Source organism: Nomascus leucogenys, chromosome 17 (assembly GCF_006542625.1).
Source record: "Nomascus leucogenys isolate Asia chromosome 17, Asia_NLE_v1, whole genome shotgun sequence".
Lineage (NCBI taxonomy): Eukaryota > Metazoa > Chordata > Mammalia > Primates > Hylobatidae > Nomascus > Nomascus leucogenys.
Genome location: NC_044397.1, coordinates 3,366,176 through 3,385,463, shown reverse-complemented (window position 1 = coordinate 3,385,463; position 19,288 = coordinate 3,366,176). Strand labels below are relative to the sequence as shown.

Here is a 19,288-nt window from a genome sequence, read left to right as displayed (position 1 = left end):
TGGACAACCCAAGGGCAGTCCACACAGGCGTGAACCGTTAGCTGGAGCACCCACAGCAACCGGGGATCTGGGCAGCGCACCAGTAGTATTTTCTACAGACTCTGCCATACCAAGTGGCTTGTTGCTTAGAATTTGTTTTTTCTATTGATTACATAGGTTTTTGTTTTTTATTTTGTTTTACCTGGGAAGATTTTAGAATCAGCCTGCTGAAGAGAGAAACAAAGGTTTGATCGATGTGACACTTGATGCTCATTGTTCACCTAATGTCTGGTCTCTTCTTCTTTCTTCCTATGAATGGGTCCCTGCTTTTGTTTGCAGCAGCAACATGCCCAATTAAAAAACGTTCAGCTTCCCCCCAGACTCCATTGCAGTTAGGGACCTCTATTCAACAGAATTTTGATGTATATGGACAGGACTTTCAGAGAAGCTTATTAAAGAGACTAGAAGTAGCTGGCATGCACTTTTTATGCATTGTCATTTTCTTTCTTCCTGCCTGGAATGCAGATTGAAGATGGAGGTGATGCAGCCACATTGTAACCATGAGGCAATGAACACAAAGACAAAGGTTCCATTCTAAAGAAGGCTGAAGGAGAGAGAAAGAGAGGGAGCCTGGGTCCCTGATGGCACTGTGGAACCACCCTACCAACTCTGGAGTGTGTCTGCTGAACTGGTGGTGTAAGAAAAATAAAGAACCCCAGGTGACAGAACAACTCTAGCCAGGTTTCTGTTCCATGTGGCTATAGCTGAATATAAATTCCGATACAAACCTCAAAACACTCGTTCTGTGGGGTATACCATGGAAAAAGTCCCTTTAGATAAATTGAGAAGTGCTAGTTTAGACATCGTAAAACTAGGGTGTTTTTTGTTTTTGTTTTTTTACTGCAGTGCTTCTCTGAGCACTGTGGCTCTCTAGGGGGAAAAGTAGGGGAGATGGAAAAGGGCTGCTTAAACTTCTTTAACCACAGAACTTTCTTTTTCCCTAGGACAACCATTGTGAGAACTTCATGTTCTATCAAAGGCAGTCTGGGAAATGCTACAATAGATGACCTCTTCAGATTTCTTTCCTCCTGAACATTTCACCATTACCCGGCTAGAAGAAACCGAGCAGATAGCCAGGTCTATAAGCAGCCCTGGCACGTGACTTTAATGAGACATGAATGAGAGCCAAAGAACTGAGGCCTGTGAGGTTGGTCAGGGAAGAGCAATGAACTAGGTAAATTAAACTCAGGGAGGTGCCAAGTCCCCTGAAATTTTGGAGTGCCCACTCCCCCATTCCCTTTCTGCTAAGTCGTGAGTCTGGCAGAGGCTGTGGCCCTCTGGGTCCACAGCTCCTGCCAAGTGGTCTCTCCTGCACAGCTCCAGCAGGCAGAGCTCTGACGACACCACTCTTTGCTCTCACACCTTCAGGTGGAGGAGCACTAACAGCTTCCTGGTGCTGCTCCTTCCCGAGGGCGTCACCATCTCTCTACTCCCTCCTCTGTAAATAGCCTTCTCATTAAACTCTTATCCATCAAACCCTTTTGGGAGTGCCAACTGCTTCCTGCCTGGAGCCTGACTGACAGAGACAACAATACACATTCTTAGAGCAACCATGCTCCCACGATTTGCTCAAACAAGTCCCAATTTCATGATTTTTGTCTTTTAATTAAGGTGAATTATACAATGTAGAAATAAGCAGGATGCAGGGAGGAAAGCCACCCCCAACTTTAGTCCCCAGTGCAAGCACCATGCCGACCCGATAAGGGGTTCACTGCTGCTGAACTGAGAGTTAAGGTTCACGGACTGGGTCAAGGACAAAGGCCATATAACAAGGACAAGGGCCCTCAGGGCCAACACAGTGTATGTCACTTGGATTGGGCTCAGACCAGATTTCAAGGGAAGGAAGCTATCATAAAAAGTAAGGGACATGAAAGAGCTGAATCGACTGCATTTCAATAAGACACCAGAGAAGAAGTCAGCATGGCTTCATTGTCAAGTAAAAGAAAGCGAAGCAACTCCCAGTGGTGGGTACTTTCCCACCTCAGGCTGGGGTGTTCACAAAAGGAACAGAGCAATGGCTGTATATGAATGAAAATCAGAAGGGACGGAGGACTTCATGGAGACAAGGCAGTGATGGTGGAGAGAGGGAAATTCTTTCACCCTGTGGCAAAGAGAAGCACTTGACATTATCTGGTCCCATGTCCTTATCAAAAGGACAGCCTGTGGTCACTTTCTAGCACTTGCAAGAAATCCCAGTAGCTCTCAAGGAAGGGATGGGAGAAAGAAGGCTCCAGCAATTTGCTGTGTGGGAATAAGCCAGAGAGTTGCTGTTTGGTTTCTTTTAGGTTGGTGCAAAAGTAATCATGGTTTTTGCCATAACTTTTGGACCGACCTATATTACTATGACCCTATTTGGCATCTCCACCAGTATATCAAAATATGATCCCAACAAATCCGCAAATTAGAAAAAAAAGGTCAAAAACAGTGATTACCATGTGCACATGAGATATAGATGTTTGGAGAACAGCCTATTTGGAGATGTCACATTTACCTGAAATTTTCCAGATGGACCTACAGCCAATAGGAGACAGCTTCCTGTTCACTCTTCAGCATAACTACTTACCAATGGTCAAAGGAGATGAACTAGGAGTATGCGCCTAGTTTTTAAAATTAGCTTTGCTTAAACCAAAAAATATTTTAGATATCTAAAAAATATAAATAATAAAATAGGCTTGGTGCAGTGGCTCAAGCCTATAATCCCAGCACTTTGGGAGGCCGAGGTGGGCGGGTCACTTGAGGTCAGGAGTTTGAGACCAGCCTGGCCAACTTGGCAAAACCCCATCTCTAGCAAAAATACAAAAATTAGCCAGACATAGTTGTGCTCGCCTGTAATCCCAGCTACTCAGGAGGCTGAGGTGGGAGAATCACTTGAACCCAGGAGGCAGAGGTTGCAGTGAAAGGAGGTCACGCCATTGCATTCCAGTCTGGGTGACAGAGTAAGACTCTGTCTCAAAAATAAAATAAACATTTGTATACCCACCCTTCGGTCTAAGAAATAAAATATTACAGATATAAATGGAGCCCCTATGTGCATCTCCCCTGGTCTGCCTTACTGCCTTTCCTACAAGGAGCCACTTCTCTGAATTTCGTGGTTGTTCACAAACATAATTTTATGCTTTAATTATACATATAATATGTATACTTAATATTGTTTCCACTTCATATCATTTGAGATTATATGTCACTAGTATCTGTCTTTAACAATGTCTAGCACCCCTTTTTTTTTTCTGTGTTCTATAGTATTCCACTGTAAGTATGTATGTATCCAATTATTTAACCAGTCTTCTGGTTGATAATAGGTATATGGGTTGCTTTTTAGCTCTTAAAAACCATGCTGTAGTGAATATTCCTGAACATATCTTCTTTCCATATGTATTAGACTTTGTCTGGACTTATCTAGGAGTGAAATTGCTGGGTCTTAGGGTAAGTGCATCTTCAGTTTTACCAGATAGTGTTAAATTGCCCTTTGAAGTGTTCCTATCAGTTTAATTCCACCCTTAGTGAAGACGAGTTATTTTTGGCTCCACATCCAGTATGATGAGCATGATTTTTTTTTTTTTTGCCAATCTGATGAGTATAAAACAGTCTCCTTGTGATTTTAATTTATGTATTTCCCTGATTCCAAGTAAGGTTAAGCATCTTTTCATATGTTTATGATTCTATGGCATTATTTTAATGTTAGCATTATGTTTACATGCTTTAAAAAACTAAAGGATTTTTTATTTTAATCCTCATTGGAAAACTTGCAGAGGAAAGAAGGGTAGAGGATAGAGGCAGAGGGAAGACTTCCTTTTGCATCCTGGCTATGAGACAGGGATTTTTTTTTAAAATAAGCCATAATAGAGATAAATCACATGAAGCAGAAATTCCAGCCATTCCTGGGCAATGTGGGGAATGCATTTTTTAGACCTTGTTGTCATTGTCTAGGAGCAGCTCTGAATGATTTCATCGTACGCTTCACCTGCAAGGCACATAGCTATATGGGTATAGCAGATAGGCTGGAGGAACCATAGGAACCATTTGTCCATCTTCCTACTGCAAGAAGCACCATATACTGATCATATCAGAAGATGAAATGGCTCCTCTAATAACAGATACCTGGAAGGAGACTCCACAATGTCCTTCAACTCTCAAATACTCTGAAATGAGAAAGAGGCATCCTAAGGTATTTTTCAAGTATCTTTTTACATGCTGAGCAAGACGGACTTCTTTAATTTCCATCCACTTTGAGCATCTCCCTCTTATAGCAATAATCTTCACTTCTAGATCCTTCTCCCATGACATTGCTGAGTACCTTGAGGACTCATCTATATGTCCCCTATCTCTGGCTCAAGGATGGTAGCAAAATAGATCAACTAGTTTGGAAATGCTTGAGAGTAGGGACCACATGTTATTCAACTTCAAAGTTTCAGGAGGCATTTGATTTATGTTTCTTAAGGGAAGGAAATTCTTCCACACTGAATTTTCTCTGAGCTTTAAGAACAGAGTAATGATAGAAATAAAAAAGCCAGTCTCTTTCAGGTTATAAAAGATACCTTAAAAATACCTTAGGGGCCGGGCGTGGTGGCTCACTCCTGTAATCCCAGCATTTTGGGAGGCTGAGGCGGGTGGATCACGAGGTCAGGAGATGGAGACCATCCTGGCCAACATGGTGAAACCCCATCTCTACTAAAATACAAAAAATTAGCCAGGTGTGGCGGTGGGTGCCTGTAGTCTCAGCTACTCTAGAGGCTGAGGCAGGGAAATCACTTGAACCCAGGAGGCGGAGGTTGCAGTGACCTGAGATCACGCCACTGTACTCCAGCCTGGGCAACAGAGCAAGACTCTGTCTCAAAAAAAAAAAAAAAAGTACCTTAGGATACTTCTTTCCCATGAAACCTTCCCTAACTTCCCCCAACTCAAAATGATCTTTCCTCATCCATGTGTTGCAGTAACACCATATAGTATAATACCTAGCATTCCAATGGAAAGAAAACTACGTGGCAAATAATAATATTTATGGAGTACATACTATGTTCCAGGCACCGTTCTAAGTATTTTACATATATTAATTTTATCCTCATTTGGGAGTAGGTATCATTACCATCACCATTTTACAGATGAGGAAACTGAGGCTCGGTTTCCAAGACTACACTCCTAGCAAGTGGTGAAATTTGAATTTGGGTCCCACTAGTTTGACTCCCGGAATCTGCACTAGAAATCACCACGCTATACCAAAACTTCTGGAAACACACAAGCCCTTAGATGCTTCTTGCTGTTGTTCTGGTGAAAATGCAGCTGTGGGCTTAATAAGAAATTAATTATCCTTTGCATCCTTATCTTGGAAACCCACATCAAATCCTTAAGGCCTTGGAGGAATTTGCTGATTCCTTTCTTATTAATAAAAATTCCCAGTCACAGGGGTTTGCCTCATATGCGGTCACCTCACTTTAACAGACTGGAGCTCTGGAGGTGCATGGGAATTTTGCTCACCAGACTTCACTCCACAACACCTGACTCAGCACACAGTGTCTCATACCAGGCAGCTTCCCAGATATTTGCTGAATGACCACAAGCATTAACAAATAAGACTTACACAGCACTTTGCAGTGTGCCAGGCACTTTTCATACACTTTACACCATTCCAGCTCACTTCAGTCTGGTACCACCAGTATTACTGTCATTTCCATTTCACACATGACTAAAACTGAGGCTCGGAAATGCTCAGAAGCTCATCGAAGGCGGTGCAGCTAAGTAGTGGAAGGCTGGAATTCAAACCGAAGTCCTGACACCAAGTCCCATGATACCACATCTTTTGTTACTAATTAAGTTGATCCCTTTTATTCTTTGTCCTTTGTATGTGTATGTGCGCATGCATGCATACACACACACACAGAGAGAGAGAGAAGTGATCTCTCTTTCTGGACCAGTGGAATAGGCATCAGCTCAGAAAAAAAGGAAAGAATCTAAACCAAGTTCTTGTTTATGGACTGTGAATGAATGAGTGAGCGAGTGACTCAGTAAACGAATACACACATGGATAATTGATAGATACAGTCAATAAGTATCCCCTGAGCGCTAACTCTGTGTCTGCCACCAGACACTGTAAACACTGCAGTGACTTAGGCACAGTCCTAGCCTTCTAGGAGTATCAAATCTGTTGACAGAAGAGTCTCAATAGCAACTGAATGTGAGAAAAGAAGCTCACCTTGTCAGAGCCCCATTTGAACAGGAAATGGTGTGGAAAGGGGAAGAAAACAGCCAGGCTCTGCCAGACTCTTCCCATAAACAGAGGAGGCTGGGGAGGATGCCACATCAGGCCAAACTCCAGACAGACAGTGCTCTGAAAGAGTTAAAAATAACCCACACAGCCCCACTGACCAGGACAGCAATGCCCACACAGACTTCCAGAAGGTGAGCATTGTCCCAGGCTGCCCAGGGCAGTCTCAGTCTGTTACTATTCCCTCCAGTGTCCCATCCAGTTAATGCCCCTTTCACTGTTGAGAGTCCTGGTTTAGAAAGTAAATTATATGGTCGCCTTTGCCTTCCAGGAAATTCATGACTCTCCAGCAGCCCCTGGGCAGGAAAACAATTTGGCTTCCCAAGGTCACTGAGTTGCTTATGTCTGCTCCTCTTTACAGGACTTCTCCTCACAGACCCCACCCCACAGCCTGCACAGGTTCTAGGGGGACAGCACCCAAGTCTGTGTCTGTGTTTCCTTCCAGTGTTAGCACTGAGGCTCAAGTGAGTCACCATGGGATCCAGTATGCATGAGCTTCAGATTCAGGCATCCCTGTTTTATATCCTGACCCTGACAGTTTCTGCTTCTAACATCACTCGTTTCCTCATCTGAGCCTCAGTCTCCTCATCTGTGAAAAGGGAGTGATACCCCCACGCCCCATCTCATGGGATTGCTGTGAGGATTTGGTGAAACAGTGTAAGTGAAAACCCCTGACACAGTGCCTGCTTCTTAGAGTACTACCTACCCCAGCAGACTTTCTAGAACATGTGAACTCTCAGCTAGAAAGAGCCTGGGAACTGTGAACGTCCCAGGAACCCCCGTATATCACTGTCAACCCTCTGCACTATTGAGTTGGAACAGCTTCTTCATCTGTCAAGAATATGCAAAACATGGCACAACTCCTTTATAAAACTTTGGCCATACCTCCTAAAGCTGGACATATGCATGCTGAATGCTCTCGCAATTCTACTCCCAGGAACATACCAAAAGAAATGCATTCATGTGTTCACCTAAAAGTGCACAAATGTTCACAGCAAGGCTACTCGCAACAGCCCCAGACTTGACACCACCCAAATGCCCATCGACAGAAAAATGGAAAAAGTAAAGTGTGTTATATTCACATAATGGACTACTACACAACAATGAGAATGAATGATCTACACAACAATATGCTGAGCAAATGAAGCTGACACAAATAAGCACCCTATGATTCCATTTATATGAAGTGCAGGAAAAGGCCAAATTAATCTATAGTGCTAGAAGTCAGGATCATGGAAGGGTAGTAACCAGAGAGGTGCACGAGGGGGCTTCTTGGGCAGGGCTGGGGTGGTGGATGTTCAGTTTATGGAAATATATTGAGCTACAGCCTCAAAAATTGTGTATTTTTTCTGATTTATGTTGGGCTTCAATAAAAAGACAAAATAAAAATTTTTAATGGAGAGTATATTTCTTTCTTTGGTAGAGAGTTGAGTGGACTAGGTAGGCAGTAGACAGCAAAAGGCACTGGGATGTATTATTTAATAAATGTTTGTTGAGCCCTAACTCTGTGCCAGACACTATGCAGGATGCTGGGGAAACAGCTAACGAGATGCGGTCTCTGTTCTCTACTATCTTCACCACCACCACCACCATCATCATCTTCATCCTCACTAACATTTCTCAGGGCTTACTATGGGCCAGACATGATGTCAAGGACTTTTCTTTTTTCTAACCAAGTAATGTATTAACTTTACCTCCAAAACAATCTGCTTTGCAGATGAGGAAACTGAGGCACAGAGAGATAAAGTAACTTGTGCAAGGTCACACAGCTAGCAAGAAGTGGAGCCAGAATCAGAATCCAGGCCATCTGAATCCAGGGCCTGTGCTCTGAAAAACAGCCTTATGCTGCCTCTAACAGTTGAGAAACCTGGTCTGTTTATCAGCTGTCAGCCTCAGCTTCCATTTAGGCAGCCACAGACATCAATAACATTACCTCTGTTCAGGGCAGCGAGGATGGTAACTTACTGACTTTGTGTCTTGGAAGGGCCGAGCAGTTCCTAACTCTATCTCTGGGCAGCTGCTAGTGCAATGCTTCCTGGTGGGGAACAGTCTGATTAATACACTGACAGAGATTACAAAAGAAATAGAGAGTTATAATGGCCGGATCCTTCTGCAGCCCAAAGTCCACAGAAACTCTGAATTTGTTTCAAAATAACTTCGGGGCTGCCTCTGGCACTGTGAAAATATTGACGTATCTCCCCACTGACCTGGAATTACTTTCTCCCCTCCCTGCCCTGGTCAAGGGAACTTGGAGGCAGGGGGCTGTGGTGTCTGGGAGGAAACAAGGAAGGGAGTGTTGACACTGACCCCCCAGGAATGTGGTCAGACATGAGCTGTGAGTCTGGATCCCAGAGTCTGGCAGATCAAGCATTCATCACACAGGCAAGCTTTGCTTTGGCATTCAGGATGGACAACGGGTGTACATAACCTGAAAGGCGGAATGTTCAAAGCACAGCACCAAAGACCGCCTGTGCTTGGGACAAAGGAGCAAGAAACAAACACCCATCGGGAGGAATCAGATTTGGCAGACAGCCATGCAGGCATGACATGAATAAGCACGCAGGCAGGATGGCAGCTCCCAGTGGGCCAGCAGGGTCCCTTGGGACCACCCCCTTCATACTGCAGAAGCACAGGTAAGGTAGAGAGGAATTCCCAAAGGTCAACTTGTCCAGCCATTTGTCTCCAGGCAGGTCGGCAACAAGGCCATCTCATTATGCTTCCACCCAGATACATCCACGACCCTCAGATTAGCATGGGGTTGGGGAACAAAAGCAAATTTGCCAATAAAAGTCAAGACAGTCACTCGGTCTGCCCAGTTTTGATACAAGTCTATTTGTAGAGAAATCAGTTGAGAGTCACCTAAAAACCACACAAAGCACAGGGGGGAAGATGTACTTTTTCATATCCTGACATAGCTACCAACAATTACCTAGAAAATAATGGACTCCTCTAAAACAATTTCATATAAAATTGCTAAAACTTGTAGCATTTTTCCAGGTGCTGTGCCAGGGACTTAACATGCATCTTCCCATTTAATTGTCTCAACAACCCCATGAGGAAGGAAATGTTATTATCTTCATTTGACAGATAAGAAAACTGAAGCCCAGACAAGGTTCATAACTTGTTGGGCAAGTTATTAAATGGCAAAGTAGGTAGGGTTTCTCCTTGGGAGGCAGACTCTGGGATGGAGCACAGTGGGCAGCAGGCTTGTTAGGAAGGGCTCCTCGAGTCAAGTCCTCCAGGCAGGAGGGCTAGTTGGAGGCAGCACTGGGCAGACGGAGAAATGGAGCTGGGATGCAGCCTCAGCTAAGGCCTCCGCCAAACCCACAGGGAGCCCTGAAGCTGGCACGCCCTTTAGAATTGTCCCACATTGCGGCAGAGGGGCCAGGTAGGCACAGCTCCCCACCATCATTGGTTTCAGGGTGACCCAGGAGAGGAGCATGGGCAAGAGTGCCTGACACAGCAAGTCTCTTTAGCAGGGGCTGTTCCAAAAAGGCTAACCATGTCCAGCACTCCCTGCAGTTGGGGACTCAGTCCTCAAGGGGGTCAGAGAGCACAGCCCAGTGTCCACTACACAGGGATGTGGACCCAGCCAGGCAAGTTGAGTGCAGGGCCCACATGCTTGGCCACTATACTATGCTGCCTGATTTGCTCCATCAAAACTGTTCTCCAATCTCATTGATCAGCCTGCTATGTTTCCTGCATATTCAGTAATTAAGGAGGTCCAAGGAGGTAAGCCTAACTCTGATGAGCAGGAAGGGCAGTCACAGGGGCCTGATGCTTGATAGCTACCCCAGGCCCAGGAGACACAAGGAGGCCACGCACACCAGGTAGTCACACCCCAGCGTGGTCAGCAGGCTGTGTATATCCATCACGCAGCCTGAGAGCCAAAGCAAAGCTTGCCTGGGTGATGGATGATGCTTGATCTAGCAGCTTAGGGACCCAAACCAGTGATCATCCAGAATGAAACCACACTTACTAGCTGACTGATGACAAAATGAACACCTCACCGGGAACAATGTGATCCCAAATATGTAAAGCTGTGTAAGTCTAGGCATAAAGACGTCAGAAAAAATAAAAATTAGTTACATCCAGTGTAGGGATGACCTTGACATATGGTCAAGGGAAAGAAAAGTATGCTACGGAGTAACATGTACTATGAGATTCCCTTTCAGTGAAAAATACTCAGGCAAAAGACCTCCATCCTGTATATACCAGTAGGTATTTGTATGGACAAATGAAGTTACAGCAGGATATATTACTAGGCTATTAACGTTAATTACCAGGGTGTAGAGGGGGGTGAATACATTTCTACTTGTCTTTATGTATCTTTGCATGGTATTAATTCACTTGCTTAAGCAAGAAAGAATTACCTTTATAATATGGAAAAATCAAATGAAGAATATATTTTTAAAAATGAGCTGCCTAGTGTCATGTGCATAGTGAAGCATATAGATAAATAGTATTTCATTTCCTCTCCTCCTGCCCCTCTTAGGAGGCAGCTCCCAGTCGTTCATTTGGGGATGATTAAAAGAAATATTTAACTCAAGGTGAAGAGTTTTCTGTGCCCTCCCCTTCACCATCAGAATAGAACTTCATTTTTGCATTATTCCACATACGATACATATCTGCCACCAAAATAAGTCTGCCACTAAAGCCTATAAAAATTATGCAACACATTCTGTAGTCAAACAGCAAAACTGTGCATTATTTGTTTGCTGTTATTTGTGGCCATATTTCTATTACGGCACTAACGAAACAGCCAAATCCCAATTCTCTTGGCACATACCAAACCAATTCCCAATTATCTTGGCACATATTCATGAAAAGCCTAAAGAAGCCAAAACCCGACTTTTCACCACATCTGCTGACAAGAAATCAAAGAGTTGGTTTTAAGTTTCTTCCATCTTTCCCTGTCCGTGGCTACCCCCTAAAAGTGTTCCGGAGGGCAGGAGCCACCAAAGGATGGGGAGATGAGGACACAAAGCATCCACATAGTCGATAAACTGGGTAGCTCGTGTCCCTCTGGTTATGGAGATTAGCTCTTGCAAGCCCATCCCACCTGGGCAAGTCCTACTCATTCCTCAAACTCAGACATGATTGCCTTGGATTAAGGGCCTAATTGACACGGTTTGGCTTCCAGGCATTGATTCTATAACGCAATTTGACTTTTATGAGCTGCAAACATGTAGAAAGCATGAAGAAGACTTGGTCCTTCCTCAACGGTAATGCAATGTGTTCAATGTGATAACAGAGTTGTGTGCCAGGTTCATGGGAATAAGGAGGAAAAGGGGGTTGGAATGAGCCTTGCAGAGGGAATTTGAGAAAAAAAAAGGGACACCTGAGCAGGCCTTGGAGGCTGAGTAGATCAGGAAGACCAGGATTGAGGCAAGGACTTCCAGGTAAAAACAACTATGTATACACGTGCACTGTTCTTGAGACTAGATTTGGTGCAATAAAACTTAAGTTAACCCTTGAGGACTGATGGGGATTGCTGGTCGACACAGCAACTGGTCATACAAAAGCACCTCACTCACACCTCCTGGGGCCTGATCTGTGTTGTCTTAAAAAGACACGTTTTATCTCAGAAATCTCACATTAGTCTTTCTTCACACAAGCTTACTGACTGCTTATTTTTTCCTACCTCATCCCTTGATCTACCTTGTGATATTGGATTTAGATTTTGACTTTTGTCTAATTAGTTCTCTATGTGGCTAATTGCTAGTAACTACAGCAACCACCATAGCTATAGCTAATGTTACTCTCCGCCAGGGGCTGACAACCCTCACAGTCATCCTATGAGGGAGGTATTTTATTATCATCCCCACTTTTCAGATGAGAAAACTGAGAATCAGAAAGGTGAAATAATTTGCAAGCTCTTTTAATAGGTAAGTGTTCCAGGAATCACACATAGGTTTATCTAATTCTAGAACCCATATTCTTAACGACCATGCAGTAATGACCTTCCCTAAGCTACTATACTTGCTCTGTTCATGTCTGGGATCCAGAGCGGGAGCCAGCAAACCTTTTCTGTGAAATGCTAGATGGGAAATGTTTTCAGCTTTGTAGGCCACGCAGTCTCTGTCCCATCTACTCGACTCTGCCATTGCAGCACAAAAGCAGCCATAGGCAAAGCACAAATGAACAGACATGGCTGTGTTCCAATAAAACTTTATCTATAAAACAAGATGACAAGCTGGGTTTCACTGTTGAAATTGACAACTTCTAATCTACGGTATCTTGTTCATTTGTTCATCTACCCAATGCTTATTGAGCACTTACCTTGTAGCTGGCACTGTCCTAGGCTCCAGGGATACAGGGATACAAAGTCCGCACCCTCATAGGGCTTAAATCCTAGCAAAGTCTTGGCTGTTTCTTTTTCCCATGCCTGGTACCCTGGGTCCTAACTTTGGTGCTTTTCACTCCTCTTAGACCGGTGATTCTCAGCTTAGACTTCAGATTACCTGGGAAGCTTACAGAACTATGGATGCCTAGGTTCCATTCCCAGGGAGTCCAATTAAATTGATCTGGGGTGGGCCCAAGTACTGATACTTTTACAAGCTCCCCCAGGTGGTTCTAATGTGCAGCCAGGGTTGAGACCCACTGCTTGGGGAATAGTTTGTTTTCTGTTTATTCCGCTTACTTAATGTGTGAAATATGGTAAGTTTTTTAAGTCCTCAGAATTTGGGCTGTGAAATGTGGTTAATACCAATCTCATACGATTGTCAATGATGTTTAAATGAGACAATGTACCTTTCAAATGGTACAATATTACATAAAGTACTGCTGTCATTGTGACATCATTATTAGATTTTAATGTTAGGTACTGCCTCAATGATTTCTGTCCTCAGTTTTGACCTTGATTCTCAGGACAGTGTTTGAGCTTTTTAAACAAGCTCTATGGAGAGCTCACTAAATAGCCCAAATTCATGGGTGAGTGAGCTAGTGGCCTTTCCTTTATTCCAATAGAGGGTCACATGGGGCTGCCATTTGGCTGGCATGGGGAGCACTGTTCTGTGCCCCACTTTTGTATAAAGGGTCTCCATCTCCAGGCTGAGATATCTGACCTCTGAGCACAGTTGTTCATCCTTGAATAAGTGGCTTATTTACTTTGACCTGTGGACAAATGTCTAAACCTATGTACTTTCATGAACTTAGAACTGGAGAGGGGAATGGCATTAACATTTTACTGAGCAGTTTGCTAGCTTCTTCCCATATGTTATTCCATTTCATTTTCAGAACAACCCTAGGGAATGAGAATAGTTATTGTTCTCATTTAACAGATAAAGAAGACTCAGAGAGGTTAGCAAGCTTGTGACCTGGTGGTGCCAGAACTCAAATCTCTGTCTGCTTGATTCTAAAGCTCTTCCTTGGAACCATAGGATGTACCACAAATAATTCAGCTCCTCTTTGGCCAGGATTGAAAGAGATATCAAACTGCCTAAAGTTCATTTTTTTTACAGGTTCTTTGTTTTCTTTTTTTTTTGGAGGGGGAACCCAGAAAGAAACCCATAACACCTATTAATAACCAAAGTCTGATAAGTCTTGGCCAGTGCTAGCATAATGCTGCACAGGTTCCAAGAACAGGCACTTACTTCCTCCCCCCACAGCATCTTGACTGTGCAGTTTTAGAACCTCATAATGAAACAAAAAACAAACCAAAAAATGTGGAGAGAGTTGGAGAAATAGATGCTGCCAAGAGTGAGGAATTCACTGACCCCCGCTCTGGGCCATCTCAAGAGAAGCTGGCCACTGGTTGAGCCTCTTAAAAGCTTAAAAGTCATCCCAGGCCATGGTTAAAGAGGGAGCTTGAACAAAACAAAAACAAATGTGATCTTCAAAGTCTTAAATGTCAACTTGAAGGATAACTTACAAGCTTTGAGATGGGCCAAGAGGACCTGCAGCTGCTCTCTAGCATCAGATGCTCCTTTGTTCCTTTGGAGTAGTCACTCCCTTGGATAATGTATCAATCAGGGTTCAGGGGGCAGCCTCCCACCCCGTACCCACTGAAGATGTTTGCAATGACTAAAGCTTTCATTCTTTACAACCCATCAGATTCCCCCATTACTCTGACCTGAGCACCCTTGACAAGGAGTAGCTCCCTACCCGCTCTCTGACCTCACGCTTGTCCTTCAAGATTCAACTGGTCCTTGACCCTCCTGCCCTGCCCCCACCTCCCTACCTTTCCCTCCCCACCAGACTTATACAACCTGCTCTTCTGTCCTTCTCCCTCCCTAGAGAGCACAAACACAAGAGTGATTTCTAGGCCAGACATCCAGGATCCCTGGTTTCTCCTCCCACCCCTCAGGATAATGGACCAGGGATGCTCATGGAAAATCTTCACTGGTCACCTTTTCTACAGGAAGGAAGTAAGGGTGATCGGAGCCCTAGAAACTCCACCCACTGGCCTTCAATCATGGAAAATGTGTAGCTAGATTTGGGGAGAGGTTCTTTTCAAGCAATACTGGCTCATGATGGCGGAAAAACTGAAAAATAAAAATACAGCACTCCCTTTATTAAGGGTCTTACAACATTCTGAGCTCTGTTCTTAGTTCTTGTGCATAAATGTTGTTTTCATAATAACCTGGGGAGGGAAATACTATCCTTATTTTACAGATGAGGAAGCTGAAGCTCAGAAGGAATAAGTCATGTAGCCCACATTACTAATTCGTATATAGGTCACAGTTCTCTCTCTCCAGGCAGCTGATCAGAAATCTGCACTCTTTCCATTGTGTCGGGCTGCCTCTCAAGTCCAGGACTGAATGACACAGGATCCTTGACACAGAGTCTCTGGCTGTTGAGATCTAGAGGGTCATCTGCTATCAAAGCCAAAGATATCCTTCAACTTGTTCTTTCTGTCAGCTGTGTTTGCCCTCTGGATCTTCAAGGATGTCTTGGAATGCATCCCATCTAATTAATCTAATCTCAAAGATGACCAAAGAGCTGCCAGAAGATTGAACTGATAGAATGAGCCATGAGAGGGCTTCAATGTCAGCCTAGGCATCCATGGCCTGGGAATTCACCCCAGCCATGGTGAAATGTCTCCTAGTACAAGCCCTGAAGCATCAGGACTCCACTGATCTCACACATAGCACTCCCAGAAACCCCACACGTAGAAAGAGTTGAAAGCCCACTTCTTGCCCCGCACCTGTCCCTGAGGCGTCATATGCTGGGATAAGAGTATTTCTGGGAATCCTGCTCCGAGGGGTCCCTTCTGTCCCTGGGTAGTCTTCTATGTTTAAATAATGGAAATGAATGAGAACATTTAAACTTGTTACTTCCATTGGCTCTACTAAAATCAAATAAGAAAGCCTCATCTTTCGTTATCTCTATGCCTTCTCTACTGCCTGTACTTACCCTTTATCTTCATTTTTTACACCTGGATCCAAAGCTATTTAGTAATGGGGAGTTTAACCTGTTTTGCATCAAAAACTTTGGAGACAGTTGGGAAAGGAGACTGGGGAGAGAACATGTTCTCACAGCAAGCAGTAGTATTTCAACTTCCTTCACACTCACCAAAAGCAAAATCATTTACAGGCCTTCCTATTGGTCCTGCCTGCACAGCCTCCGCCTTCTTGAGCCCCTGAGTCTCTAAGTTCTAATGCCCAGGAGAATGTTCTCTCCTCCTTTTGTCCTGATGGGGGCACGAGTATTCCCTCAGCATCCGAGGCGCTGGAGGAAAAGCTCTGAAAACTCAGCTGGGAGTTAGGAGCCAGAGTTTGCAACTACCAGGGAGCAAGACAATAATAGCACAGTTGTTTGCATAAAGGAAGAAATGGGGGTTAGATGGAGTTCCCAGCACAGATGAAGAAATAGACCATTTATCCTCTCATGCCTAAGGCCATGGCCATCACCACACAGTCATGTATGCGTAAATACATGCAGGCACGTGCATCTCATGGGGACCAGTGACTCCTGTTTACGTGCACCCTTGTTTACATTGTCTACGAGATGATTTCCTCCTCTTCATTACACTTCAGTTGACAACGTACTCCTGAAGTTGAATGAGTCTGTTTCTGACATTGCTGCCTGCTCCATCTTTTATGGGGCTTCCCTGGGGGTCAATTTATATAATTTCTAAAATCCTTCCTGAATCTTAACTTCCTGTGGGTCTGTTTTTACATCCAGATTTCCTCCCTGTCCCTTCATTCTCTCATTTTTCTAGGACATAGGGAGAGTCCAGTAATCTTCCTCCCACCCAAACATTGTAGGTTGGCTCTATTGCAAAATACAAAACCAGAGACCTGGCTAGCTCAAAGCTGAAAATTCAGGCTGTCTGTGGTCACTCGTTTGTGGAACCCAGCTATTGACAGGCAGTGCCTGGCACTGTGCTACTCAGGGCTGATGGATCCATACAGCCCACTGCTACTTTTTTCCCCTACTCTCCGTAGAGCACACTTTCCGCCCTAGGCCCTAGGGAAAATCCATCCCCCGCTTCAGCTGGCTTTGCAAAGAAACTCAGGAAACTAACACCAAACTCAGAAGGGGGAAAACACAAGACTTTGAACTTTTTAAAGATGGGAAGCTGCTTTCATTCCCACATGGGCATCAAGGAAAACCTAAGAGGACTCTTTTCCGGAGAGGTGTGATTTTCCTCTAACCCTCCGAGAAACGTTCCAAATCCACTCCAAAACTGTGGAGAAGTGGCCGAGGCAGAGAGAGAAGAGTTAAATCAAGCCCAGACCTCAGCAATCTGTGTTCAATTTTGATAAAAATCTCTCTCCCTCTCCCCCACCGCCCCCCTTCCTCCACCCCACAACTCAGACACGTCTCTTTATGTTAGGAGCTTGCATCTTGTTTGGGGCACCACACGCGGCACTCCCAGAGAACCTGGCACGTACCTCACCGTGGCCATGTGGCAGAACCATCCATCCCACTCCCAAGCTACGGCTGGACACAGGGCCACAGCGTCCTGGCCATCACCACCACCTCCCCCTCTTCCTTCTCATGCTCTTCACAAAATTACCTGCCACCAGACCAAGTCCCTCTTTCCCTGGTTAAGTCAGAGTCCCGACGCCTGGTAAGGTCAGGGCATGAGGTTGGTTTGCGACCGCAGGTGCTGAGAGCCCCAGAGTCCGGGGACCCCATTCCTGAGATGCTCCTTCCCCCGCCCAGGGTCCCACTGCCACTGAGAACAAGAACCTCACGGCTGCCCTGCCCGCTGGCCAGAGGCCAGGCCTGCAAGTGGGAGCTGGGGGCTTGTGAAGACTTCAGCCCAGCCAAGTGAATGTTCAAGCCGAACCCGGAAAAGCCACCACCAAAAAGTTGTCAGTTTTGCAGGGGTATCTTCTGTGTTTGTCCACTTGTGACAACCAGGAGTCAGGTTTCACAGCCGCAAGAAAACATTTTTAAAAAGTTTTCCAAAGACATTTCCTATGTCCAGATGTGCCAGTACAGACACACGCAATCACACACACACACACAACACACACACACACACACACACACACACACACACACACACACACACACACACAGGCCCTGGGAGCCCACTCCGGGGTCGGCGGCTCCTGCAAACACTTCGGAGAAACAAAACCGCCAGCCTGCGGAGCCGCTGCCTCCCCAAGCCCCGCGGGGCACGCTAAAGAAAGCAGAGGGGAGAGAAGTGTGGGAGCCCAGCGGACAGGGCTCCCCGCGGCCCCGGCCCCAAGACGGGGAGCGCCAGGACCGGCCGCACTTACTCCGAGGACCCCAGGGCGCCCGCGCTCCCGCAGCCCGAGGTCCGGCGCCGCCGCCTGCGCTCCGCTCGCTCCTGCGTGCTCCGCGCTATTCCCGGGAAGCCGCGGATGCCGCCCCTCCAGGCCCGGCCTCGCGCCCGTCCGCCCGCCCCGCTCTGACGTCAGGCGTCTTGGAGCGGGATATTTATGGCAAGGATACTCTGAATTTTCCCTAGGTAGAGTTCTGATTGCAGTTTCTTGGGATTTGTAATTTTCACACTTTCAGACCGAACGGAGGCGGAGGGGAGGGCGCCGCCGGCAGGGCGAGGCGTACAATGAGGGTAGCTGTTCCCCACTTTGGCAGGGAGCCTTCTCAGGGCCCCTTCTGTTTTGGAAACATGGAAGGGTCAAGGAGGCAAAAGTGGCCACCTGGGCGGCGGGTTTCTCCCCGGCTCCTCCTCTGGGCTACGGGCAAAAGGCCTGGTCTGAGGCCGGCTCGGAGGTGGAGGCCAAGGAATCCCCTGTCCCTTCCCAAAGTGTCCCTGCACTGGACAATGTGTCCCAAGGGGTGCTGGGCAAGACGGGAGCGAAATCAGGCACAACAGAACAGCTAATTAGGAGCCCTGGTCCACACCCTAACAACTTTTCCATTTCTTTTTTGGGAGTGTATATATATATTTTTTAAGTTTATTTTTATTAAATTATGTTCCACACTCCCTGCCTCTGTATAGCTTTTCCAACTCAGTGCCAGTCAATTCATCTTACTTCATTGCTTATATGCATAGTTTGAGCAGTTTACAATAGCTCTTATTCATACTTTTAAAATTTGCTTTTAGTTGTTTTTTTTTTTCTTTCTTTTTTTTTAATGCGATTGTGGTCTGTCTACTTGACTGAACTAGCGATTGCTTCGGTCAAGAGCAATTGTCCTCTCTGGGATTGGCAACAGCCTCATGGGGAGTATTTGATCTTCTCTGTTTCCTATTTCCCCCAGCTCCCTCTGCAAGCAAATGGTGCCCCCACTGGGTGATGACCTGTATAGAGTTTTCGGGGTGTTCAGTGGTTGTTCTGGGTTTGTGGTTGTCTGTTTCTCCACCTAGCCAAAGGGGCTTAGGGAAATGGCTTGGTTTAAGGGCCACCCTTCCAGAGAAAAAAAGAGAATGTAACGCATGATCTTCCAGAGGAAAAAAAAAAAGAGAGAGAATGTAGTGTGTTATCCTTCATGGTTCCCAAGGACTGGAGAATGTAATGAACTTAAAATGATACACGTGAGATGCAAAATACTTATATGGTTAGACAACGTTAAGTGTTTAGGTATTCATCTCGCCATGAATGG

The 19,288-nt window shown here is 45.3% G+C and overlaps 1 protein-coding gene across 6 annotated transcripts in view; it reads right to left on the bottom strand.

Annotated features, from left to right (window-relative positions):
- Positions 1–18,229, bottom strand: part of DAAM2 (dishevelled associated activator of morphogenesis 2) — a 113,223-nt gene extending 94,994 nt beyond the window's left edge. For 4 of the 6 annotated variants that reach the window (XM_030795785.1, XM_030795782.1, XM_030795783.1 and 1 more), the window contains exon 1: positions 17,980–18,229. The gene's annotated coding sequence lies outside the window, so the exon portion shown is untranslated. Of the gene's footprint in view, positions 1–17,264; positions 17,412–17,979 lie in introns of those variants that run through there. The other 2 variants (XM_030795787.1, XM_030795786.1) reach the window with 2 other exon arrangements.
- Between the last annotated feature and the right edge of the window lie 1,059 nt (positions 18,230–19,288).